General features: G+C 40.5%; 1 protein-coding gene across 6 annotated transcripts in view; it reads right to left on the minus strand.

Annotated features, from left to right (window-relative positions):
* Positions 1–24376, minus strand: part of LOC110082079 (protocadherin beta-16) — a 186594-nt gene that overhangs the window by 84280 nt on the left and 77938 nt on the right. The gene's annotated exons all lie outside the window — the stretch shown is intronic.

The raw sequence follows: 24376 nt of genomic DNA on the forward strand, positions 1-24376 counted from the left end.
GTGGTGGGGGGGAGAGAAATAACAGATGTGACTGACTTGGTTTAAATTGATTTTCTTGATATAGAGAGTACTTTTTAAAAAGAAGCCATTCTCTCACCTGTTCCACTGCTTGACTGCCTTCCAAATAGTCACAAGGGTTTTGAGAATCAGAGGAGGTCTTGGGGTTCTCAGGAATGATTGGTTCCCCCACAGAAAAAACAGGAATAAGAGGTCGGAGGAATCGGAATTCACTGCTTAAGGATCCACCCGTTAAGCAAACATCGTAGTGATAATTCCTGGAAAGGGACCCACTCTGAGAATCTGAACAGGTCTCTGGAATATCAGGTCTGGCAGGTGGGATATGGGGAGGTGCAGCCATGAAACATTCCCTGGTGCCCTTCTTGAACATTTTGATAACTACAAAGGAAACTATGGAAACCAGAAACAGAGCTGAGACTGCAGCCAGGCAGATCACCAAGTAAATGGTCAAGGTTTCCTCATCTCCTTCTGGATCTTGTTGTCTGACATCCACCATCTTCATATAAGGATCAGAAAAGCCATCCACTGGAAGAATATTGAGCGTTGTAGTGCTGGTCTGTGGAGGGACCCCATTGTCTCTGACCAGGATGATAAGCCTCTGTTTGCTTGTGTCTCGCTCATTCAACGGTCTCTTGGTTTTCACCTCTCCATTCTGGGCTCCTATGCTGAAAAGAGTGGGGTCGGTGGCCTTCAGCAGTTCATAGGAGAGCCAGGAGTTCTGGCCAGAATCCCCATCCACAGCCACCACTTTGGTCACCAAGTAACCAGCCTCCGCAGTCTTGGGAAGTAGCTCATTGCAGGGGGTTGTGCTGTTCTGAAGGGGATACAGGAAGAAAGGAGCATTGTCATTTTCATCCATGACAAAGACTTGGACAATTACTTCTGAGCTCAATGGAGGAGTCCCACCATCCGTTGCCCTTACTGTGACTTGGAAGTCTTTGATCTGCTCATAGTCCAGGGATCGGAGGACATACACATTTCCAGTTTCTGAGTTGACTGAGATGTAAGAGGCCACAGGGTTAACCCCAATCTTTCCAGGCAAAAGCTGGTAGCTCACTTTCGCATTCTTCTCTGCGTCCAAATCAGTTGCATGGACTGAACCAAACAGTAGTCCTGGAATGTTATTTTCCCATATCTGCATTTCATAAAAAGCCTTTTCAAACACTGGACGATTGTCGTTGACATCTGAAATTTGAATATTAATTATTCTAGTGGAAGTGAGCCTAGGAGAGCCCCTGTCCACAGCTGTTATGGTGACATTATACTCTGAGACTTTTTCTCTGTTGAGGGGACTTTGGATCACAAGCTGGTAATAGTTGTTCACTGTGGTTTTTAACATAAAGGGCAGGTTCATGTCTACAGAGCACAGCATTCTTCCATTGTCTCCTGAGTCTCTGTCTATGACATTGAAGAGGACAACAAGCGTCTCCAGGGGAGAATCTTCGGGCAAAGGACTATTGACGGAAATGACAGAAACTTCTGGGGGATTGTCATTCACATCCTCAACCTCCACCAGAACCTTGCACTGTCCAGAAAGACCCCCTCCATCTGTTGCTTTGATGCTCATTTCATAATTGATTTCTTCTTCATAATCAATTTCTCCCAAAACAGTGATTTCCCCAGTATTCTTGTTCAAGTGGAATAAAGTGTGTATTATTTCAGGCACTCGGTGGAAAAAGTAGATGATCTGTGCATTTGAACCCAGGTCCAGATCTGTGGCAACCACTTTGAGGACAAGAGTATCCTGAGGGCTGTTTTCCTTTAACTTCACTTTATATTCTGCATGAGCAAATTGAGGAAAGTTATCATTGCTGTCAAGAACTTTAATGTTTATTAGGACCACGCCTGTTCTTCTTGGTACCCCTCCATCAACAGCCATAAGAGTCAATTTAAAGTGTGGTTCCTTCTCCCTGTCCAGTGGTTTCTCAAGAATAAGGTCCACATACTTCCTTCCACCAGCATTGCTTTCAACACCAAGACGGAAATACTCATTGGCACTAAGTGTGTAATTTTGAATGCCGTTTTTACCCAGGTCCTCATCTTGGGCAGAGTCCAGAGGAAACTGTGTCTTTGTGGGGACATTCTCAGGGATTTCAAGCTGAAATTCATTTTTAGGGAATATGGGAGCATTGTCATTCACATCTTCTATCTGCATTTCAACGCTATAGATTTTCAATGGGTTTTGGAGCACAATTTCAAACTGCAGTAAGCAGGGCTCAGTCTGTCCACACAGAACTTCTCTGTCTATTTTATCATGTACTAACAGATTCCCAGAAAGGCTGTCAAGGTGAAAGTACTGCTTATTGCCTTTGGAAACTAGCTGGGCTCTGCGAGCAGACAGCTCCCCTATTTCCAGTTTCAAATCCTTCAACACATTTGCCACCAGAGCCCCACTTTTCTTCTCTTCAGGCACAGAATAATGGATGGAGACACAGACTACTCCAGAAAGAGAGAATAAGAGCCAGAGATACAGACCTTGCATGATTTTGAAGCAGTCTTCCATGATTCTGAACTCTTGGTTCTCTCTCAGTTTCTGGTCAGCTGAAAAGCTTCTGATTTCCACTCTCTCACCCTCTTTCCTTTTTGGATAAATGGTTCTCCTTTTTTTTTTCTCCTGTGTTGATTGCTTTGCTGCATGTATCGTTACCTCCCTATGATGGAGTATACCCAGCCATCTTCTTCTTTCAGATGCAAGGATGTGCGATGCTTTCTGTGAGTTCTCTAACAGATTAAAATTCTGAGTTCCAAGTCATATGTTTGCCTATACTACCACCATGTGGCTGAAGGGGGAAAAATTACTGGGATTGTGTATTTCTTACTGAATATCAGCTCAGCACACAACAAAATTAGGATGAATGTTTTAGATTTACTGATAAACACTGTGTACCTTCCAGAGTGGCCTTGGTAGCCAGATGGGCAGTATAAAAGTGGAATGAAATAATAATAATAATAATTAATAATGCTCACCTAATAGAAATTTTATAAAATATAGCGATGTAGGTAAAGTGTAATTGAGGAATTATATGAAAGATTTCTGTTGCAAATATCTTTGTGCCTTCATTTGTACTGAAAAATTCGCTTCCAAGCCTGTTCAACATGGCCAGCATTCAACTCAGGCTGGTGGATATGCCAATAGATTTTAAAGGAGAGTTGGAAAATATATAACTTGTCTTTGATATGGATACCAGTGTTATGATTAGAAAAAGACATCTTTAAATATGCAATTCATAATAATAATAATAATAATAATAATAATAATAATAATAATAATAATAATAATAATAATAATAATAATAATAATAATAATAATAATAATCTTGTATTGAAGGTCATCCCAGCTGAAAAGCTGCACATTAGTCTCAAAATAAAAAAATCCCAGAATTTCAGGGTGGGCATTTCCCCCTCCCTAGTCATGACTCATCACTGCCTCCAGATGTCACAGGACAGCAACCGCCAACCGCCCGAGCTACTGCAGCCAGTGCAAATGGCCGGCTGGAGTCCAACGGCATCTGGAGGGACACAGCTAGACTGCTATTTAAAACTTTAAAATATATGTTGTGTTTATACATTTTTGCGTGTGTCTATACACACCCATCCATTCCTTCTGGAGAAAAGAATAGGCAAAATTTTTAGTTTCTGGGCTGGAAAGGTGCATCAAAATGTTCCATAAATTAGTGAAACAGTTCAGCATCCACACACAAACCTTCAGTTCTCTTTACTTCCCTCTCTTATCTCACCCTCAGTGGCAGAAAGGAGGGAAAGCAGGCTCTGGGCTCTGCATTCAACCCTTTGACCCCTGGCTCCTCACACCCCCAAGTGAGAAACATCATGACTAGAGGTGGATCAAGGTGACTCCCCTGCAGGGAGCTTGTTTCCTTCTCTCTGCTAGAAAGAACATTTCGCTCCAACTTCCAGCTGGTGTCAGAGGGCTGAACCAAAGGGAAACATGTTTGGGGTCCATCCATCAGCCAGAAATATATGGCCTACTGTACTGGATTGTGTGTGGTCTGGATTGCATGAGGTTTTGGGAACAGAGAGTGGTTGTAGCATTACTACACTCTCTTGCAAGCTGTCTTGTGAGTCACTTGTTTGAAAGCTGAGGTACAAATCTTCAAAATAACGAGCCATTCTTTACCATACTTTGTGTCACTCATTTGTCCCCCTTTTTTTCCTTTTCAAGTTTACTCTGCCCCTCGTCTGCCATTTCTATGTCTTTCTGCTATTGCCAGAGGAGAGAAAATGCTTTAGAATGGAAAACTGACCATGAAAGGGTAAAGATTGAAGTACAAGACTGTTAGTGCTGTTGTCTGGTATTAACAAAGCATTTTAAAATGTACCAAGTGCTGCGAAAATTCCCCACTGGCCCTCATTAATTCCTCCTCACCCATGCATTCAAGCCCACTCCCTCAGTGTCCTTTTAACTGTAATGGAGGGCTCAATCACACCCCAGTTATACCAATTCTTTTCATCCATCTGTTGTACCGATATATTTTTCCCCCAGAGGTCACATGGTATATATATATTGGCAGGAGTCATTGGTTTTAACTGTACTGATTAATTTCTTTCTAATTGAACCATTATAGCTGGCGACACTGCTCCATAAAATTGAATTGATTCATTTTCTCTACTGTTTCTTTGGACAATCAGCACCGCCTTGCCTTAAAAAAAAAAAAAAATAGAAGCAATATATTGATAGTGCAATAGAATAGAGCAGCATGAGCCTTCTCTCCTCCTCCCCTTTTCCCTTTCCTTCTTTACTCACTCATCCCCTTTTCTTTTTTTCTTATTTCCCTGCATATCTTTCCCTTTCTAGCTCTTGACTTTCATTTCTCTTTTCCCTTTTGCAGTGTCAGGAAGAGGGAGCAGGTTTTGAAAGACTTGCAAAGTATTGTGAATATCAGGGTTTAGAAAAGAGAGAGAGGAGAAGTTAATGCTATACCTCTTTCTTTACAATTCAAAGCAGGGCTGTGGTCAAGCCTTTTTTTCACCCATGGAGGGCAGGCTGTCTCCTTCTGAGTAATGTATTTATGTTGGTTTTGCTGCGGTGGCAGCTGCTACTAGCAATTTACCAATATGTTCTTTTTTAAAAAGGGTACAAGCACAGTGGTCATGAAGTGGCCACAGCACCTCAAAATCCAACCCCTTTGCAAAAGAAATAAATTGACAACAACATTCACACACACTGAAACAATAATGAATCACTGAATGAAGTGATACATCATCAGTACAATTTAAAGCAACCCCCCTGGTGAGGGTGAAATGAACCAATTGTCAGGGCAAATTAATCAATGTTAGCTATGTATCATGTGAATGGAAAATTATGAAACAATCTAAAAAATGGCCAAATCAGTATAATGGGTGTGGTTTTTTTGTGCTCATATGACTGAGCTCATCTGGGGAAAATTAAGTTCAGATGTATATACTATCTATGATTTTTGTTGAGGACTGAATGCAGGAAAACCTGTGAGAAAGGCCTCAGTGCCAGAAAGCATTGAATGATGAAAAATTGATGGCGTTGTCTGACAACAATACAGCCTCTGGAAAAATCTCTTCTCACCCAATTAAAATCCACTTGAAAATAATAACTTCTACCTAAACTATCCTTGTATGAAATGCTGTAAAATATGCAAGGCAGAGTAATGACATTATTTAATTAATTGCTTGATTTGATTTCGATTCTGCTTTAGCTGCAGAATTGGCACCAAACTGGAATTAGAATACTTAGCGTTGAAATAATTTGTTTTAAAAATACATGTATTTTAGTATTTTATATTTTCCTTCATTGTCCTATACCTCTTTTCACACAACATGTTAGAACTGAAAACTGAGTGGAAACTGGGTTCAATTTAATTTTTTTCCTTATTTCTGAGTTTTCAAAAATTTGTATTATTTTTTCTTCCCGTTTTAGGTAATGCTTAGTAGAGAAGAAATCAACGATTTTTAATACTTTTGACTCAGTCTTGAATCAAAAAGGAGACTGTAACCAAGGAGTCAGGAGAACACTAAGAACAGAAGGGCAGCTGTGATGAACCAGAAACAATCCTCAAGTTTAAGAATGTGCAGGCAAGATTATCCAAACTGTGGTATCCCCAGTGACAATGCATGGATAGGGAACTAGGCGTTGAAGAAAGTTGATAGGAAAAAATTTATTCATTCCAAATGTGGCTTTACAAACATCGTGGATGAGCAGAAAGACAAGTACATTCTAGATCAAATCAAGTACAAATGTGAACTCTCACTAGAGGCCAAAATGACTAAACTGAGGTTAGCATAACAGGACAAGACTCACTGGAAAAGACAATAATATTGGGAAAAGTTGAAGGCATTGGTAAATGAAGAAGACCTAACATGAGATGGATTGAATCAATAAAGAGAGGTGCGGTATTTAGTTTGTAAGACCAGAACAGTGCTCTTGATAAAATAATAGGACTTTTAATAGGTGATATTTAATTTTTAAAGAAATTTTTATTATTAATGCATTCAAAATAGCACAACAGGCCAATATCTATTGTATTACAATGACAGTAAATGTCTTATTAATAAACTCTTATACCTGTATATGTGCACACTTTTTACATTATCTCTTTATCTTTTCACATAGTCTCTCATTATTGCATTTAATAGGTGATTAATAGGTGATTAATCCACAGGGTTATTTTCTAGTCAGAAATATCTTAATGGAACATTAAAACAGACAATTTTGCTTCTTGTTTATAAAGCACGTGCAATTTTCCCCTTCTGCTGTTATATATTCTCTTTAATGCTTTTTCATCTATGTCCACTTCTCAAGCCTGCCAAGAATTAAGACAGCTGTTTCTTCAGAATTTTTTCTAATCACTTATATTTTAAAATTCTTTCAACCAACACAAGCCTTCTCTGATAAAATGTTTATTGCCTAATTTCTAAAGCTAAAGATTTCTTGTTGTGTCCATTAATTGTTGGCAGACATATTTGTTGTAATTAATAGGGTTCGTTTCTCACTTAATCATAGAACCATCAAATAAAGGAGTTGGAAGGGGCCAATAAGGTCAGTGATTTCAACCCCTTGGTCAATGAAGGAATTCAAATCAAAATAGATCTGACAGATGGTTGTCCAATTTTCTGTTGAATGCGTCCAAAGTAGTAGCACTTACTACCTCCTGAGATAAATGATTCCATTATCATACTACTCTAATACTAAACCAAAATCTCACTTTCTGTAATATGAGTCTATTATTACATGTCTTGCACTCTATAGTAGAGAACAAAACAGATTCTGCCCCTCCTCTGCATGACAATCTTTTATGCATTTGATGAATGTTATCTCCCATCAGTCTTCTTTTCTCAAGGCTAAACATGCACGTTCTTTCAGTCTTTCTTCAGAAGGCTTGGTTTCCAGTCCCCTGATCATCCATGTTGCCCTTCTCTAGATTCAGTTTGTCTGAATCCTTCATGTAGTAGTGTGCAGAACTAGATACAATATTCAATATGACACTTAACTAGTTCTAAATAGAGAGGAAATAATACCTCACAGGATATGGGGACTATACTTCTGCTAATGCAGCCTAGCCTAAAATAATACACTGGTGCCCTGCTTGATGATTACCTCGTTAGACGAGGAAATCACCTGATGAGTAGTTTTTTGTAATCGCTATTGCGATCACTAAACAATGATTCCATGGGCTTTTTCTGCTACACGATGATCGGTTCCATGCTTTGGGAACCGATTTTTTGCTTTACGACAATCAAAACAGCTGATTGTCGGATATTCAAAATGGCCACCCACTGTGTAAAATGGCTCCCCGCTGTGCTTAAGGATGGATTCCTCGCTATACAGGCACCGGAAAATGGCCACCCTATGGAGGATCTTCGCTGGACGCTGAGATATTTAGCCCATTGTAATGCATGAACCAGGTTTTAATGCATTCCAATGGGCTTTTTTATTTCGCTTGATGACGATTTCGTTCTACAGCGATTTCGCTGGAACGGATTATCCTTGTCAAGCAAGGCACCACTGTATCCGCCTTTTTTGCAGCCACATTGCACTGTTGGCTCATATTCAGCGAGTGATCTGTAACAATTCTAAGATCCTTCTTGCTCATAATATTACTGAACCAAGTATTCCCTATCTTATACCTGTGCATTTGGTTTCTTTTTCCTAAGTGTAGAACATCCTAAATGTATCCATTTCAAATTTCATTCTGTTGTTTTCAGCCCAGTGCTCGAGCCTATCAAGATTTTTGAATTTTGTTCCTGTCTTCCAGGGTGTTAGTTATTCCAACCAATTGTGTGTCATCCATAAATTTGATCAGCATTCCCTGCACCCCCTCATGCAAGTCATTAATAAACATGTTGAAGAGCTCCAGGACCAGGACTGAGCCTTGTGGTACTCCACATGTTATCTTCTCCCAGTTTGAGAGGCAGCAATTGATAAGCACTCTCTGAGTACAATTCTGTATTCAACTGTGAATCCACATAACAATTGTTCTATCTAGCCAACACTTAGTTATGCTTGTTGCAACTGCCAGCTAGATCTTTTACTAAGTGCATCCAGAAATACCTTGATATACTGGTTTTTTTTGAAGGTTTACATAGCATTTGTCTCTGTTGCTTTCAAAAATTAGGTAGGTGACTTTGATCACTTGGTAAAAATAAATTTAGATGAATGTTTTCTCACACGTGTTTTTGGTTCTTCATGGCATAATCCTGTTTGATTATTTATATGCAGCAAAAATGTGTGAAGGAAATGAAAAGAGATTTTATAATGCTTGAATGCATAGATTTTTATCTACTGTGCTTCTTAATCACTAAGATGTATGGTGTCTTATCTCTTGTTTCAAAGGAGAGAATGAAAATGCTTACATAGCCCACAACTCAGAGAGAAAAGGAAATGGGTTATCTTTAATTTATCATTACCCTCATTACAACAGAGCAGACCAAGATATTTATTGGATTGAATTATATGAGGTTGTGGTTCCCAGCATCACTCGTATTCCCTCATGCCAAAATATGTTCTGTAATTTTTTTCCAAATAAGTTATTATTTATTTATTGGCCATTAGCAGGTGTGAGGGTTCCCCCCTCCCACTTTACAATATGTTTTAAAACATAAAAATTTTGGGGGACAGGTGGGGCTCAAGGTTCTGGGGTGGGTGCATGTATACCTCAGACATCTAAAAGCTGCCAACCCTCATGCAGACATTTCATCCCATTCTTTATTTCTGTGAACAGACTTTCACTCTATAAGCAAGGTAGCCATATCAACTACATCTATAATTTTAAAATCAAGCATGTCCTAGATTCTCTCCCCCCCCCCGAGAGCTCTAGCACACAATCTTTGTGCTTAATGAGACAAGTCAGTCATTTTGAGGAAAAGGTTATTTGAAAGTAGCAGCAATAATAGGAATATAGGAAACTGCCTAGTTTTGAGTCAAAGCATTGGTTTATATAGCCCAATGTTGTCAATTATGTTTGGCAGCAGCTTTACAGGGTTTCGGGCATCTAATTCTTCTCATGTACATACTGTATATTGAAAACTCTGGGTTAAGTACAAACCATTATTGTGACACCCAAGGAAACAGGCAAGAGGTTGGTAGAGGACTGGTTGCAACTTGGCTTAGAATGAAGAAGATGTATGCCTTTGAATGGAGAGGACTAGGTAGAGAAGGAAGGACCTTCTCAGTTTTCCTAGACTGTCCTTTACTTGCCCTGACCTATGCTGACCTTTCTTCATCCAAAACAGATACTCCTAGGGTTGCTGAGGTCACTTCCTTATCTTTTCACATTTCTCTCTTGAGCTAAGCTATGGCGGATGTTGCAGCTTTCAGGATGACAGAACAGGCATCTGATATGTCTCTATATGTGCAGCACATGCAACTGCCTCAAAAGAAGTGCAGATAGTAGATCTTGCGTTTCTAAACAACAGCATATAGGTACATACACAGAACATCCCAAGCAAGGTTCTTTTCTACCATGGCAGATAAAGATGCATGTATGGCACCAACACTTCTGGAATTCTTCATGGGACGCACTAGTCCAGATGTGCTGGTAGTTAATTTCTGCAAACTGCAGAGAACTTAATAATGGAATAAGTGAGATATAAATATTTTAACTAAAAAAAAATTAATACAGTACAACATTTAAGTCAAATGCAGTGTACAGCTAAATATAGGGGAGTTCAGGTACATGAATGTAAGTACTCAAGAGTTACACTCAGTTTAAACAGTGCTGTTTGGAAAAGAGGCCTGAAAAAAGTCTGGAAGGAAGGAAGAAGTCCAGTGAAAATAGGAGACAGGTAAACAGAAGACACTGCCAGCAATAAAGATGGCACTGCAGGGGATGAATTTCTCACAGGAATTCAAAATAAAAAGACCACAGTTCTACAACTGCAGTCCTATACATGGACTATAAACACCATGTGGCCCCAATTTCTTCAAAAGGACAGTTGGCTAGCTGGATGATGAGGTGAAATACTGCTAGCAGAGCAGTTGATGTTCCCCATTTCTAGGAGCTGATATGCTGGGAGAATGGATGTGTATATATGTATGTACGTATGCCTCAGTGTATGTGGAGCATGAGTGCAAGTGTATGTTCTTGAATAGTGTGGCTTAATGGACCACTTCCAACACAGGATGTGGAACTTTGGAGTACATTTCCTCTTGCTCTAGCCTGGGGCGAACTCTTATATGTTCCTCAAAGCAACAACACATCAACAAAGAACAATTCAAGCAAGGAAAAGCAATCTAATATGATTACCCTCCTCTTTAAATGACATATGGACTAATAAATGTACTATTCTCTCACCTGTTCTGTTGATTTATTGTTATCCAAATGGTCATGAAGATCTTGGGAACCAGAAGAACTCTTGGGGTTCATAAGAATATTTGGATCCCCCACAGAAAAAACAGGGATGAGAGGTCGGAGGAATCGGAACTCGCTGCTTAAGGATCCACCAGTTAAACAAACATCATACTGGTAATTCCTGGAAAGGGACCCACTCTGAGAATCTGAACAGGTCTCTGGAATATCAGGTCTGGCAGGTGGGATATGGGGAGGTGCAGCCATGAAACATTCCCTGGTGCCCTTCTTGAACATTTTGGCAATTACAAAGGAAACTATGGAAACCAGAAACAGAGCTGACACTGCAGCCAGGCAGATCACCAAATACATGGTCAAGGTTTCCTCATTTTCTTCTGGATCTTGTTGCCTGACATCCACCATCTTCATATAAGGATCAGAAAAGCCATCCACTGGAAGGATATTGAGGGTTGCAGTGCTGGTCTGTGGGGGGACCCCATTATCTCTGACTAGGATAATAAGTCTCTGTTTGCTTGTGTCTCGCTCACTCAGGGGCCTCCTGGTTTTCACCTCTCCATTCTGGGCTCCAATGCTGAAAAGAGTGGGGTCAGTGGCCTTCAGCAGTTCATAGGAGAGCCACGAGTTCTGGCCAGAATCTCCATCCACGGCTACCACTTTGGTCACCAAGTAACCAGCCTCTGCTGTCTTGGGAAGTAGCTCATTGCAGGGGGTCGTGCTGTTCTGAAGGGGGTACAGGAAGAAAGGAGCATTGTCATTTTCATCCATGACAAAGACTCGGACAATTGCCTCCAAACTCAGTGGAGGAGTCCCACCATCTGTTGCCTTCACTGTGACTTGGAAGTCTTTGATCTGCTCATAGTCCAGGGATCGGAGGACATACACATTTCCAGTTTCTGAGTTGACTGAGATGTAAGAGGCCACAGGGTTACCCCCAATCTTTCCAGGCAAAAGCTGGTAGCTCACTTTCGCATTCTTCTCTGCGTCCAAATCTGTTGCATGGACTGAACCAAACAGTAGTCCTGGAATGTTATTTTCCCATATCTGCATTTCATAAAAAGCCTTTTCAAACACTGGAGGATTGTCATTGACATCTGAAATTTGAATATTAATTATTCTAGTGGAAGTGAGCCTAGGGGAGCCCCTGTCTATGGCCGTGATGGTGACATTATACTCTGAGACTTTTTCTCTGTCGAGGGGACTTTGGATCACAAGCTGGTAATAGTTGTTCACCGTGGTTTTTAACATAAAGGGCAAGTTCATGTCTACAGAGCAGAGATTTCTTCCATTGTCACCTGAGTCTCTGTCTATGACATTGAAGAGGACAACAAGTGTCTCCAGAGGAGCATCCTCAGGCAAAGGACTGTTGACTGAAATTACGGAAACTTCTGGGGGATTGTCATTCACATCCTCAATCTCCACCAGAACCTTGCATTGTCCAGAAAGACCCCCTGCATCTGTTGCTTTGATGCTCATTTCATAACTGGCTTCCTTTTCATAATCTATTTTTCCCCAGACAGTAATTTCTCCAGTAATCTCATTTAAATGAAACAAACTCTGTATTTTCTCTGGCACTCGATGGAAGGAATAGGTGATCTGTGCATTTGAACCAAAATCTAAATCTTTGGCTTCCACTTTAGAGAGAAGAGAATTTCTTGGGCTGTTTTCTTTCAGGATTACTTTATATTCAGATTGAGTGAATTGCGGTGAATTATCATTGATGTCCAGAATGTTAATGTTAATTTGAACTGTGCCTGTTCTCTGTGGTAGCCCTCCATCAAGAGCCATAAGTGTCAGTTTAAAATGTGTCTCCTTCTCTCTGTCCAGTGGTTTCTGCAGAATGAGATCCACATATTTTCTCCCATCTTTATTGCTTTCTACATCCAGGCAGAAATTGTCATTGGGGCTGAGTGTGTAGTTTTGGATGCTGTTTTGACCAAGATCTTCATCTTCGGCAGACTCCAGGAGGAATCGTGTGTTTATGGGGGCATTCTCAAATATTTCTAGCTGAAATTTATTATTAGAAAATTTGGGAGCATTGTCATTCACATCTTCTATCTTTACTTCAATGCTATAAACTTTCAAAGGGCTTTGTAGCACAATTTCAGACTGCAATAAGCAAGGCTCTGTCTGTCCACACAATGCTTCTCTGTCTATTTTTTCATTTATCAAGAGATCCCCAGAATTGGTATCAAGGTGGAAATATGGATTATTGTCTTTGGAAACCAGCTGGGCTCTGCGAGCAGAGAGCTCTCCTAGTCCCAGTTTCAAATCCTTCAGCACATTAGCCACCAGAGACCCAGTTTTCTTTTCTTCGGGCACAGAATAATGTATAAAGACACTGAACACCCCAGAAACAGAGAGAAACAGGAAAAGATACAGACCTTTTATGCTCCTATAACTGTCTCCCATGGTTCAAAGCTTCCTCTTGAATCTCTTATTAATTTCTGGTCCGAATATCCTTTCTGTTTGACAGTGCTGATCCCTCTGTTGTACCTAATTTCTCTCTTTACGACAGAGGAAAAAAAATAGGTGATTTCTTCTTTCAGACAGGGCGATGGTCGGAGCTTCCTTTGTATTTCCTAATCAAAATTCTGAGTTGCAAGTCATATGTTTGCCTCTACTGCCACCATGTGGCTGAATCAAGAAACATTGATCAAAAGTTGTGTTTCCTTTGAGTGGGCAGCTCAGGCTGTTATGTTATGCGCCCTCAATTCGGAACAGGTTTATAGCGACCCTAATAGACCTTTCAGCTGAGTGCTTCTGATTACAGACTCTCTGTGCCTACAATTTTCAAAAGGTTGTTATATTCAAGGCATCACTTTTTATTCCAGGCTTGTTAAGTATTGCTGCTTTTCCTCGTTGGTTGTCCCAGATGAGTCTTTAACAAGGATAGGAAGGGACCTGTTTCATAACAGCTATTAGGGACTCCAATTGCCAGTCGCTAATTGCGCATGGCCTTGCAATGAGGTGGAGGTTGAAAGTGCTGATCATGTCCTCTTAAAGTGTGCCTTCCTTAAAGAGATTGGGAAAGATCTCCTCCAGCCCGTACTGCAGCAATTTCAAGGGAAGTCCAGAGAATTTTATGTTGCGCTCTTTCTCTTGGACAAGAAATCTGATAGAACTAGAGCAGTGGCAAAGTTTTGTGTGGCAGCAAAGAAGTGTCGCTGTTCCTTCCTTGCACCGATTAAAGCAATGCCAGATGTTTAGTAATGGTATGTATTGGCCACCATCTCCTCAGTCCTGTGAAAACTATGGAGATTCTATAAAATTTAGTCCTATTGTAATAGGCTGCATATTTTTAATTGTATTTTTGTGTTATACTAAATAATAATGTTTGAATATATCTGCTGGTCAGTGACCATAATAAAGATCAGAATCAGAATCAGACACAGATTCTTTCATTTATAAAGAGCACATATTGGAAACTCTGCTGGTACAAATTTGCTTCCTGCAGTTTATCATCTTTCTTGTTGCTTTTTGGCCACATATTTTATGCCTATGGTGGCAAGTAAACAGTTTGGAAAATTCAGAATGACTTTGCAAAGAGTAAGACAAGAGCCCTCCTTCATCTGTAGCTCTAATATTCTTCAGGTACTTACTATTTGCTTCATATCAGTTGTCCACATGATAGAAGATGCCATATTTGTTGTAGACCAAAGGGAACCATGGTCCTGGGAATTTTTCCAAGCCCTCTGAACTTTTCGGTATCCAAAAGGTTGCTGCTTTTTCCCCTTGGCATTCAAATAAGTCTGTAACTATAGTCTCTCTTATGGATTTCTTTAATAACTCTGCTGTTTAATTCACTGTATTGCATAGAGTCTAAGCTATCTCAAGAAATGTGTCTCCATTTATGAGCCTGTGTGGGTGTTAAGATCATCAAAAGAGGCCTTTTTCTTGGCCCCACCACCTTCACAGGTGTGTTTCATGGGGACACCTGAGGGGGCCTTCTTCGGTGCTGCTCCCAGACCCCGGGAACCCCCTCTTGCAAGAAAGAGGGTAGGCTGGCCTCATATTTGTGAAACCCTTTCTCTTCAGTCACTTAGCTTTCCCTAAGTGACTGGCTGCCTGAGTGGGCCTTTTCAATGGCTTCCTGCTTTGTTGTGCCTTTTATTGCTTTGAATGTGGTTTTGGTGTTGCTTTTGTTAACCGCTTTTTAGTGTCGTATTTGTTTGATCCTTTTTAGTATCTGTACACTTAGTGGTTTTAGCTTTAAATATTGTCTTTTAATGATGTACACCGCTTATGGCCCCTTTAAAGGAGAAAGGTGGGGCAAAAAATCTAAATAAAAGTAAGTAAGTAAATAAATAAATGAATGAATAAAGTGGAAATGTAGTTACATGCTGCGGGGGGGGGGAATAAACCAAGGTTTTTATCACTTAAATAGTTTTATCAATTAAATAGTTACTATAATAATATTCCTTAAAAAAGGATTTTATTATTAATAATGAGGACATTCACGGTGTCAAAGAAACATGAAAGAAGCCCATCCATCTGAAACACGGTCAGACTGCTTCCCTGGTTAACCTATTGCTAGCAATAAAATATATTATTTTTACATCTGATTCCTGCTTCTAATAGTTTCCAGCCAATTTCCTTCCAGGTCAGCTTATTCTGTTACTGTTTTTTGTTTGTTTCCTTGCTTGTTTTATTTTTTTGGGGGGGGGGTTCCACTGCTACTCCCTATCCTGGATTCTTTGTTCTGTTATCTAGTTCTAAAGCTATATTCTGGCCTCTATGACAACTTAACTTCAAACTCTGCCCCCTTCCATCACTTACCCAATCAGATATATTTGTTTGGGTAAATTTTTGGATGCTGCAATATTTTTTGCCCTTATACTTCAGTTTCAACGAAAACATGGTTGCTTTAAAGTATACTTTAATTCATGGATTGCTGCCTTGTCATGGCGAAAGGGCTTGAGTAACTTAGAGAAGCTATGGGCTATGCTATGCTGTGCAGGGATACCCAAGACAGACAGGTCGTAGTGGAGAGTTTGGAATAAACGTGACCCACCTGGAACAGGAACTGGCAAGCCACTCCAGTATCTTTGTGAAGAAAACTCCATGGACAGAAACAAAAGGCTAAAAGATATGACGTTGGAAGATGAGCCCCTCAGGTCGGAAGGCATTCAACATGCTACTGAGGAAGAGCGGAGGACAAGTAGCTCCAGAGCTAATGAAGTGGATGGGCGAAAGCCGAAAGGATGTTCAGCTGTGGACGCACCTGGAAGTGGAAGGAAAGTCCAGTGCTGCAAAGAAAAATTCTGCATAGGAACCTGGAGTGTCAGATCTATGAACCTTGGGAAGCTGGAGGTGGTCAAACACCAGATGGCAAGAATAAACATTGACATCCTGGGTGTCAGTGAACTGAAATGGGAGAATTCAATTCAGACGATTATCATATCTACTCTGGTGGGCAAGAATTCCGGAGAAGAAATGGAGTAGCCCTCATAGTCAACAAAAGAGTGGGAAAAGCTGTACTGGGATACAATCTCAAAAATGATAGAATGATTTCAATACAAATCCAAGGCAGACCTTTCAACATCACAGTAATCCAAGTTTATGTACCAACCATCGATACTGAAGAGGCTGAAATTGACCAATTCTATGAAGACTTGCAACACCTTCTAGAACTGACATCAAAGAAAGATGTTCTTCTCATTATAGGGGACTGGAATACTGAAGTAGGGAGTCAAGAGAAAAAAGGAACAACAGGTAAATTTGGCCATGGAGTTCAAAACGAAGCAGGGCAAAGGCTAATAGAGGTTTGTCAAGAGAACAAGCTGGTCATCATAAACACTCTTTTCCAACAATACAAGAGGTGACTCTATACATGGACATCAGATTGATTATGTTCTCTGCAGCCAAAGATGGAGAAGTTCTATACAATAAGCAAAAACAAGGCCTGGTGTTGATTGTGGCTCTGATCATCAGCCTCTTATAGCAAAATTCAAGCTTCAACTGAAGAAAGTAGGAAAAACCACTGGGTGAGTCAGGTATAATCTAAACCAAATCCCTTATGAATACAGAGTGCAAGTGTAGAACAGATTTAAGGAACTCGATTTGGTGGACAGAGTGCCTGAAGAACTATGGATGGAGGTTTGTAATATTGTACAGGAGGCAGCAACAAAAACTTTGCAAATGCAAGGGAGATAGGGAAAGTTACAGAAAATGGAATGCAGACTTCCAAAGAATAGCAGGGAGAGACAAGAGGGCCTTCTTAAATGAACAATGCAAAGAAATAGAGGAAAATAATAGAAAGGGAAAAACCAGAGATCTGTTCAAGAAAACTGGAGATATTAAAGGAACATTTTGTGCAAAGATGGACATGATAAAGGACAAAAATGGTAGGGACCTAACAGAAGCAGAAGACATCAAGAAGAGGTGGCAAGAATACACAGAGGAATTATACCAGAAAGATCTGGATGTCCCAGATAACCCAGATAGTGTGGTTCCTGACCTGAAGCCAGACATCCTGGAGAGTGAAGTCAAGTGGGCCTTAGAAAGCATGGCTAACAACAAGACCAGTGGAGGTGATGGCATTCCAGTAGAACTATTTAAAATCTTGAAAGATGATGCTGTTAAGGTGCTACATTCAATATGCCAGCAAGTTTGGAAAACTCAACAGTGGCCAGAGGACTGGAAAAGATCAATCTACATCTCAATCCCAAAGAAGGGCAGTGCCAAAGAACGCTCCAACCACCGTACAATTGCACCCATTTCACACGCTAGCAAGGTTCTACTCAAAATCCTACAAGGTAGGCTTCAGCAGTACGTGGACCAAGAACTCTCAGAAGTACAAGCTGGATTTCGAAGGGGCAGACAAACTAGAGACGAGATTGCTAACATGCGCTGGATTATGGAGAAAGCCAGAGAGTTTCAGAAAAACATCTACTTCTGTTTCATTGACTACGCAAAAGCCTTTGACTCTGTGGACCACAGCAAACTATGGCATGTCCTAAAAGAAATGGGCATGCCTGACCACCTTATCCATCTCCTGAGAAACCTATATGTGGGACAGGAAGCAACAGTTAGAACTGGATATGGAACAACGGATTGGTTCAAAATTGGGAAAGGAGTACGACAAGGCTGCATATTGTCTCCCTGCTTATTTAACTTATATTGCAGAATACATCATGCAAAATGCGGAAGAAATATCAACAACCTCACATATGCAGATGATACCACTCTGATGGCAGAAAGTGAGGAGGAATTAAAAGACCCTCTTAATGAGGGTGAAAGAGAGTGCAAAAAATGATTTGAAGCTCAATATCAAAAAAACTAAGATCATGGCCACTGTTTGCATCACCACCTGGCAAATAGAAGAGGAAAAGATGGAGGTAGTGACAGATTTTACTTTCTTGGGCTCCATGATCACTGCAGATGGAGACAGCAGCCAGGAAATTAAAAGATGCCTGCTTCTTGGGAGGAAAGCGATGACAAACCTAAACAGCATCTTAAAAAGCAGAGACATCACCTTGCCAACAAAAGTCTGCATAGTCAAAGCCATGGTTTTTCTAGTAGTGATATATGGAAGTGAGAACTGGACCATAAAGAAGGCTGACTGCCAAAGAATTGATGCTTTTGAATTGTGATGCTGGAGGAAACTCTTGAGAGTCCCCTGGACTGCAAAGAGAACAAACCTATCCATTTTGAAAGAAAATCAACCCTTAGTGCTCACTGGAAGGACAGATCCTGAAGCTGAGGCTCCAGTACTTTGGCCATCTCATGAGAAGACAATACTCCCTGGAAAAGACCCTGATGTTGGGAAAGTGTGAAGGCAAGAGGAGAAAGGGACGACTGAGGACGGGATGGTTGGACAGTGTCATCGAAGCTACCAACATGAATTTGACCCAACTCCGGGAGGCAGTAGAAGACAGGAGGGCCTGGTGTGCTCTGGTCCATGGGGTCACAAAGAGTCGGACATGACTAAATGACAACATACTTTAATTTAGCAGGAGTTTCAGTGGGCAAAATTAAAAAAAAACAAAAACAAAATAAGACTCCTTCACCCCATTCTTCAGTGAAAGTTTATGTTTTTGATTTTTATTCCACATGTTTTTTTCTAAAGTTTTTTCTTAGTGTCATTTTCTGCTGGAGTATCAATTTGTTATCTCAATAAAATCAAAATTTAAAAAGAAATAGTGATAGCATTTTAGTCCTTATGGGCTTATAATTTCAATATATTTTTAAAATCATTATGTGGCATCATTCTCATAGGATTCAGGCCCAGAAAAATGGGAAAGTTACATGAAAAGCTTTCTTAAAGAAAGAGCACAATGAAAGGGGGGAGTTAATGAACAGTGAGTGTCACTCCAAGGAGAGGGAGATGAATTTCCACCACCAAAAGGCACCTCCATGTCCATGTCATTAAAACAGGAAGTCAGTTCAATGAAGGCTGGGAGAATACTGCCAAGCATGAACATCTACCAGATATTGTCCAAAAGTTATTTCCCTATTGCAGGAGATACTATGCCTGTCCCCTGTCCCCAAAACCCAAGGCAGGTTTTACTGGTAGACATGGTATTTCTTTTCCCCCTCTTTTTCTACCCATGACATGAATCAAAATTCCTATTTGCTCTTGCAGGACTTGATCACCCTTTAGGGAATTCCATGGGTAACACTGAGAAGATACGATGCAGCAGGCACTTTAGCCACAATGCATTCTGCTGAAAAACAACCAATACAGAGAGAGAAATACGAAGGCACAACTAGTAGATTACATTATTAAATTTAAATGATGAAGTACTTGAGAGAAAAATGCTCACCGTCTCTGTTGATTTATTCTTCTCCAAATGATTCTGAGGTTCTTGGAAACCAGCAGAGGTACTGGGGTTCCCAAGAATGTTTGGATCCCCCACAGAAAAAACAGGAATGAGAGGCCGGAGGAATCGGAACTCACTGCTTAAGGATCCACCCGTTAAGCAAACATCATAGCGATAATTCCTGGAAAGGGACCCACTCTGAGAATTGGAACAAGTCTCAGGAATATCAGGTCTGGCAGGAGGGAAGTGCGGAGGTGCAGCCACGAAACATTCCTTGGCACCTTTCTTATAGATTTTGATAACAACAAAAGAAACAACCGATACTAGAAACAGAGCTGAGACTGCAGCCAGGCAGATCACTAAATACATGGTCAAGGTTTCCTCATTTTCTTCTGGATCCTGTTGCCTGACATCCACCATCTTCATATAAGGATCAGAAAAGCCATCCACTGGAAGGATATTGAGGGTTGCAGTGCTGGTCTGTGGGGGGACCCCATTATCTCTGACTAGGATAATAAGTCTCTGTTTGCTTGTGTCCCGCTCATTCAGGGGCCTCCTGGTTTTCACCTCTCCATTCTGTGCTCCTATGGTGAAAAGAGTGGGGTCAGTGGCCTTCAGCAGTTCGTAGGAGAGCCAGGAGTTCTGGCCAGAATCTCCATCCACAGCCACCACTTTGGTCACCAAGTAACCAGCCTCTGCTGTCTTGGGAAGCAGCTCATTGCAAGGAGCTGTGCTGTTGTGAAGGGGGTACAGGAAGAAAGGAGCATTGTCATTTTCATCCAAGACGAAGAGTCGGACACTTGCCTCTGAGCTCAGTGGAGGATTCCCACCATCCATCGCCCTCACTGTGACTTGGAAGTCTTTGATCTGTTCATAGTCCAGAGATCGGAGGACATACACATTTCCAGTTTCAGAGTTGACTGAGATGTAAGAGGCCACAAGGCCATCTCCAATTTTTCCAGGCAAAAGCTGGTACCTCACTTTGGCATTCTTCTCTGTGTCCAAATCAACAGCATGGATTGTGCCAATCAGAAGACCAGGAATATTATTTTCTTGCAGCTGCATTTCATAAAAAGCCTTTTCAAACACTGGAGGATTGTCATTGACATCTGAAATTTGAATATTAACTATTCTAGTGGAAGTGAGCCTCGGGGAGCCCCTGTCCATGGCCGTGATGGTGACATTATACTCTGAGACTTTTTCTCTGTCGAGGGGACTTTGGATCACAAGCTGGTAATAGTTGTTTACAGTGGTTTTTAACATAAATGGCAGGTTCATGTCTACAGAGCAGAGCGTTCTTCCATTGTCACCTGAGTCTCTGTCTATGACACTGAAGAGGACAACAAGTTTCTCCAGAGGAGCATCTTCGGGCAAAGGACTGTTGATGGAAATGATGGAAACTTCTGGGGGATTGTCATTCACATCCTCAACCTGCACAAGAACCTTACAGTGCCCAGAAAGTCCTCCGCCATCAGTTGCTCTGATATCAATTTCATAACTGGTTTCTTTTTCATAATCAATTTCTCCAAAAACAGTGATTTCCCCTGTCATTTCGTTTAAATGAAACAAACTGTTCATGTTTTCAGGTATTTGATGGAAAGAATATGTGATCTGTGCATTAGAACCAATATCCAAATCTCTGGCCTCGACTTTGCAGACAAGAGAATCTCTAGGACTGTTTTCTTTTAGGATTATTTTATATTCAGACTGAGTAAAATGAGGGAAGTTATCATTATTGTCCAGAATATTTATACTTATTTGAACTGTCCCTGTTTTCTGTGGCACCCCTCCATCAACAGCCATAACTGTCAGTCGAAAATATGGCTCTTTTTCCCTGTCTAATAGTTTTTCCAAAATGAGATCCACATATTTTCTTCCATCAGGATTGCTTTTTACTCCCAAACGGAAATGGTCATTGGGACTAAGTGTGTAGTTCTGGATGCTGTTTTCTCCCAGGTCCTGATCCTTGGCAGATTCTATGGGGAATCGTGTATTTATTGGAACAATCTCAGGGATTTCCAGCTGAAATTCAGTTTTTGAGAACTTGGGTGCATTGTCATTCACATCTTCTATCTTTATTTCAATACTGTAAATTTTTAAGGGGTTTTGGAGAACAATTTCAGAATGTAATAAGCAAGGCTCAATCTGTCCACATAATGCTTCTCGGTCTATTTTATCATTTATTAGCAGATTCCCAGAGCGAATATCAAGGTGGAAATATTGCATACTGCTTTTGGAAATTAGCTGGGCTCTGCGTGCTGAGAGCGCCTCTATTCCCAATTCCAGGTCCTTCAACACATTTGCCACCAGAGACCCAATTTTCTTTTCCTCTGGCACAGAATAATGGATAGAGACACAGAATACTTCAGAAACAGAGAGAAAAAGCAAAAGATACAGACCTTGTCTGATCCTGAAGCAGGATGTCATGGTTCAGAATTCTTGTACAGTATCTCTCTTCAGTTTCTGGCTCAGATATAACAAGTCTGTCACAGTCTGTAGTGTTTTCAAAATTGTTCTCGTGTTTCAGTACTGATTCCTTTGCTGCAGCTAATGCTATCTCTTCAGGATGGAGAAAACCCGGCTGCCTTCTTGTTTCAGATACAAGAATGCTTCCTATGAATTTCCTCACAGATCAAAAGTCTGAATTAGAAGTCATGTGTTTGCCTATACTACCACCGTGTGGCCAGATGAGGAAACCATCCTAGGACTGTATATTTGTCAGCACAATGCACAAATAACTTAACAGGTTAAGCCATCAATAATAATCATCAAATAATAAGAAACCTAATGACAACACACAGGGGATGAGTTGTAATAAAAAAAACCAAGTGAGTGCTTGTGTGCAAATTGCTAGCCGACATGTATTCTGTATGTTTTTCGGATCTGTTAAGGATGACTGTCTTTTTGCTCTGGTTGCTGGCTATGCAGCATGTTTTAAGTGTAGCCATTATAATGATAGTGGAGGTTTGATTAATATATAAATATTGTAATATACAGGTGCGAAAGAAAAGTGTTGCGTTGCAGAATCTCCCGGATGAAAGATGACACATTAGCCTCAAAGATTCTATTAACTTCCTTTCCTTCTCATTATTCTTCTCCACCATATTCCACAAAGGATTTCTTGGAAAGAGAATAGTCAGGTTCATTGGGTCAGCTGTAACCATTAGGGCTAGTGAGATAGTTGTTTCTGACAGATGAGTTTTGGTTTTCTGATTCTTGAAGCCTTTTAAAGGAATTACTGCTATATTTTTACTGCAAAGGAGGAGATATGCATGTGGGATGTTTTCCCTTTTTTATAAAAATCTCTTGGCTTGGCTTAGGTTCTAAGGCTACAGAGCTCACACTGATAGATTTTGGCTACAACAAGCAGAAAAGTAAGAAGAAATGAGAGGTACATGATGGTTGCACCTCAGGTCTCATGCTGACAGAGCAAATCAACATTCTACTTGTATAAGTCAATTCTCGAAATGGGACCGCTTCAACAAAAACAATTATAACTTTTAAATAGGGCTTCAGATCAGAATCAAATCTGGCACAGTTGTAGCAGACAGTCTGCTCTTGTTCTGTGTCAGACTTGGGGACGTTTGAGGAAACGACTATTAAGTTATTATTTTTAAAATGTAAAACAGTTTTTTCCTCCATTCAGAAATAGGTGGCCCTAAACATTCCCAGATTTTAATTAACTCACATAAATTGAAAAGAACAATCCTGCTTCTCTTGAAAAAGAATGCTTTCTTTTTTATTTGGAAAGAATCCAGGCTGCAGAGGCTGAAATACTGGTCTTTTAGACAGGCCTTTCAAGTGAGAACAACAATGATTTCTTATAAAACTGAGCATGCATGGTACAAGCCTGCCTGGAAGAAGACTGGCTTTAGCAAAGGCTAAAGCTGGGAGAAGGGAAAGGGGAAGGGAACTATTAAGAGGAAAGGTCACAGCTCAAACTAATAGAAAATAGGAGACTCAAAAACAGGCTTGCTTTAAAGAAAGTAATAATCATGGCCCAAAATATTAGGAAACAGGACAGTCAAAGAACAGGCTTGTTCAACAGTCCTCGAGAAAAGGGAACATTTCCCATGTAGCTTCAGGAAATCAGCATACAATTTCGTAAGGCAAAATCAAAGTATTTCCACATACATTACAAAAGCACGCAATACGAAATCATCCAGTTGTATTTTCTCATGGCCTAGAGCCCTTTCAGCAAACATTATCTCATGATCTCTTGGGCCAAACAATCTCCTAATATATGTTTCCAAATGGGAAATTGGATCCATGTCTGGGGCAGTCTGAAATTTGAACCTGTCAGTCAGGACCCAATTAGGGGGTGTTTAACACCTCCTTCGCCAAATGGGCTAGTTGAGATTCATGTTTGCAAGGGTATTCTGTGTCTGGTTGTAGACATACAGACACAGATATTAAAGAAAGAACAGATAACAAATATTCAGAAGCTCACTCTTTTAAGCTACAATACAGTTTTTTGTTTTGTGACAAGGGATAGTGTTACTTAATCAATAAAAATGCAACAAAGTTGTTACTGCTTTTTTGCTAACAGACAGATTTCTAGACCCTGTGGCTAGGGACATATTTTGGAAATTTTACAAGCATGTCAGTAGAGCATTTGTGGCTTATGCCCAGTCATAGTCTCTAGCTGGTAGTTGGATACTGCAACCATTCCACCTGTCTTATCACCATAAATCAATAACTAAAACCCCTCCACATATAAAAAGCCTCCAAAGATGTTATGTGCCATCACATACCTCCTACATGTGGTGACTATGATGATCTCCACAACATCCTATTATT

This window comes from Pogona vitticeps, chromosome 4 (assembly GCF_051106095.1).
Source record: "Pogona vitticeps strain Pit_001003342236 chromosome 4, PviZW2.1, whole genome shotgun sequence".
NCBI classification, from domain to species: Eukaryota; Metazoa; Chordata; class Lepidosauria; order Squamata; family Agamidae; genus Pogona; species Pogona vitticeps.